Source organism: Sarcophilus harrisii, chromosome 3 (genome assembly GCF_902635505.1).
Source record: "Sarcophilus harrisii chromosome 3, mSarHar1.11, whole genome shotgun sequence".
NCBI classification, from domain to species: Eukaryota; Metazoa; Chordata; class Mammalia; order Dasyuromorphia; family Dasyuridae; genus Sarcophilus; species Sarcophilus harrisii.
Genome location: NC_045428.1, coordinates 610276739 through 610280771, shown reverse-complemented (window position 1 = coordinate 610280771; position 4033 = coordinate 610276739). Strand labels below are relative to the sequence as shown.

At 47.9% G+C, this 4033-nt stretch overlaps 1 pseudogene; it reads left to right on the top strand.

The window, feature by feature from the left end:
• The first annotated feature begins 457 nt into the window (after positions 1-457).
• LOC116423074 lies at positions 458-2219 on the top strand (annotated as a pseudogene).
• The last annotated feature ends 1814 nt before the right edge of the window (positions 2220-4033 follow it).

The window sequence follows — 4033 nt, the reverse complement described above, 5'->3', positions numbered from 1 at the left end:
ATCTGGGGGAGGAGGCAAGGAGTGGGGGCCGGTTGGAATCTTTACAAAGTGTTAAGCCACTGGAGTTGATTTGATCTTAGAAAGAGATATTTGGGGCCAGAACTTGAAACAAGGTACTAAGTGGAACTGATAGAACAATGCTTGTGTTCACACCTCTAGAGACCTCATAAGTAGCTAAGTACTCAATGGAGTTCACACCTTTGAGAGAGTTCAGGCTAGTATGAGAGCTGAATTCACACCTCCCTTAGCACCAGAGAGCACTCTGGGAGATAACCCAGAATCCCTCTCCCTCCAGAAGGCGGAGTTAACCTTTGGGAGATCACATAAATAGAGGGAGCTCTTGGAGCTTGAGAACTGACTGGAGGTACTTACTTAAGGAGTTACTAGAAACTCTGGGAGCCCGAGAGAGTTTTACTTGGGGGCGGAGAGAGCTCTTGGAACCCACAAGCCCTAACTTCGAGGCACGGTTTCCCCACAGTTTCCCTGCTGCTTCTTGGGTGGCGCTCGTCGTCGGAAGTTTGCCGTGGAAGACTTGGAGATGGAGGACTGGGATGAGGAGAAGCCGTCGGTCGCTAAGGAAGAAGCGGAGGCTGCGAGCGGCGGGGGTGGCGGGGAAGATGAGGACGACGAAGAGGAGGCACTGCCTCACGCCGAAGTGGTGGATGTGTTTCAGGAGGGGCTAGCCATGCTCGTTCAGGATCCGCTACTCTGTGACCTGCCTATCCAGGTCACTTTGGAGGAGATAAATTCTCAGATAGCTCTGGAATATGGCCAAGCGATGACTGTCAGAGTATGCAAAGTGGATGGAGAAGTGATGCCTGTTGTCGTGGTGCAAGATGCCACCACCTTGGATCTGAAGAAAGCTATCCAGAGATATGTACAGCTCAAACAGGAACGAGAAGGAGGCATTCAGCATATCAGCTGGCCATATATATGGAGAACATATCATCTCACTTTTGCTGGAGAGAAGCTAACTGAAGATGCGAAGAAACTTCGAGAGTATGGCATCCGAAACCGAGATGAGGTCTCCTTTATCAAGAAGCTGAGAAAAATGAAGTAATGCTGAAGAAGGACCTGTAAACAGGAGCAGCCTTCTGAAGAAATAAGGATGCGGGAGGCTACCAGGAATAGATCATCTTCTCATTCAGGAAACATGTGAGTCATGGTGAGATGAGGCAGGGCCAGGCTAGACTGCCAAGTGCAGAAGCCTGGAGGTGGGCAACATTGGCCAGTGGGATGGGATCCGGGTCCATCCCCGCCTGGGGGAGGAGGAGACACAGCTCCCAGCTCCGGTCCGGCACCACTGCCTCCCTTCCAAGTTCCACCTCCTTTGGCCCTGGATCAGTGAAGCTGAGCATCCAATTCGTATTTCTCACAAAACTTGTCTGTGAAGGGGATACATGTGAGGAACTCGCACCACTCACAGCGGATTGGTTAGAAATAGAAGAGGATGACCAGGCCAGAGAGGAGCCCCAGGAAGATGATCTGGAAGACAATGATCTGGCATCTTTTGCGATACAAGTCAAACTTGCCAAAGCTGATGTAAGGCAAGAAGGCAAAGGAAAGGAAGAAGCCACTGATGAAGCCTGAGATGTGGGCAAAGCTGTCAATCCAGGGCAGGAAACCAAAGGTGAAGAGGAACAGCACCACGGCCAGAAGCTTGAAGAAGGCTCGTCAGGGTCGAACCAGGATCTGCCAGCTCTGGAACAGCTCCACAAAGAGGCAGGCAAGGATGCCAAACTGGGAGCCTACGGGGCTGACCTGCAGGAGAAATGGAGAAGGGGGACAGGTGCTCTGGCAAACAGCCCTGTGGAAGGCCCACCTGTACCCAAGGCATCTTCTGAGCCCAAACTACCTCAGTCTGCTCTCATCTGGAACCATCCCATTACTTCCTACAGAAAGCCTTCCCATATATTTATGCTGTTTATATCTTGTTTGTACACAGTATTTTGTATGTTGTATCTCCCCCCCCCCCCAACCCCCATTGGATTCTGCCCACTAGGGCAGGAAGAATATATCTTTAGTGTTTACTACAGTGCTTGGATGATGGTAAAACCTTAATGTTAATTTACTGATAGATGATCCTCGCCTCAATTGTTCAAGGAAACAATGATCTCACATGGTTCTAGGTTGCCTGATTCAAAGGTCCTAAATTCTGGTTTAAAGGTTCTAAATTCTCTTGAATAAATCTGAAATTTTTCATTTTAAAAGAAAAAAAATAAAAAATCTCTTGCCTCCAAGATAGGGCTTGTGGGTTCCAAGAGCTCTCTCCGACTCCAAGTAAAACTCTCTCTCGAGCTCCCAGAGTTTCTAGTAACTCCTTAAGTAACTAACTCAAGTAAGTACCTCAAGTGAGTACCTCCAGTCAGTTCCCAAGCTCCAAGAGCTCCCTCTATTTATGTGATCTCCCAAAGGTTAACTCCACCTTCTGGAGGGAGAGGGATTCTGGGTTATCTCCCAGAGTGCTCTCTGGTCCTAAGAACTTCAAGGGAGGTGTGAATTCAGACTAAGCCAGCCATGAATTCTCCCAAAGGTGTGAACTCCATTGAGTACTTAGATACTTATGAGGTCTCTAAAGGTGTGAACACAAGCATTGTTTCTATCAGTTCCACTTAGTACCTTGTTTCAAGTTCTGGCCCAAAATATCTCTTTCTAAGATCAAATCAACTCCAATGGCTTAACACTTTGTAAAGATTCCAACAGGTACATTCCCGGCATGGAGCGTGACCAGTGCAAAGGCTTGAGGGATAGGAACGACTGGCAAGTGAGGAATGGAGAAAAAGTGGGTTTTATTGGAGAGCAGAGTGTGGAATGGGGAGGAATGAGACCAGGAAAATAGAGAGGGAGCTGGTTAAAAAGGGCTTTAAAAGCTAAGCAGAGGAGAATCCCTATTATCCTACAATCCATAGGGAGCCACTGAAGTTTATTGCATAGGGGAGCAATGTGGTCAGATTGGCACTTAAGGAAAATTTCTTTGATCGAGGTATGCAATGGTGAGCAACAGGAGGCAAACTGGAGGCTGTTGTAATAATCTGGGTGAGAGAGGAGAGGAGGGTCCGAATCCTGAGAATGAAAATAGTGATCTGGGATCCATCCTCATAGCTATCATCATTGAAGTCCCTGGGAGATGATGAGGTCATCAAGAAAAAGCACAGGGAAAGAACAAAAGAGGGCTCAGGGCAGAGCCTGGGGGAACACCTGCAGTTTTGGAGTATGTTGTTAATGAGGAGTGATCAAGCGGACAGGAGGAAAAGCAGAAGAGCAAAATCAGAAAAATGTAGGGAGAGGGAGTGGCCACCAGTGGCCACCAGTGGCCAGTGCAAATAGATCAAGGAGGACAAGGACCAAGAAGGATCCACAGAGAGTCGGAAATCAAGAGCTTGTTGGCTTTTTGAAGGCAGTGGCTTCAGCTGAGTGAGAGGAAGGGGGTGAGTGTAAGGGATGCTGGGATGTAGATTCAACAGAACGATGGCTGAGTAGATGCATGGGATGAAGGAGAGGGATGAGGAGCCCGAGCTGATGAGCTCACATGGACGGTGGGATCCTCGATGGAAATGGGAAAATTCAGAAAAGGGTCAGGTGAAAAGACTGAGATACCTTGTTGAATTTGGAATTGGAATGTTGGATACTGGAAGGTCCAATGAGCAACAGAGACGCCAGTTTGCTTGTTCTGAAGCACAGGCTGACCACATCACTCTCTTGTTTGAAGTTTCATTGGCTTCCTGTCCGCCTCCAGCATAAAACAGAAACCCCTGATTGGTATTTCAAGCTCTTTGAACTCCAGCCCCAACCCAGCATTACAAACCCATCAGGCCTTCTACCTTCCAACAAGACTAAGCTGCTTGCTACTCCCTATACGGGACATTCATTCTTCCATGGCACAGACCATCCCCATGCTTGGGAAGTTCTCCATCCTCCCCTTTTGGAATCCCAAACTTCCTTCAGTTAACCTCAAGGGTCATCTCCTACAAGAGGTTTTTCTGATTTCTCCCTGTTATCAGTACTATTACATCATCCTGATTTTGTATATACT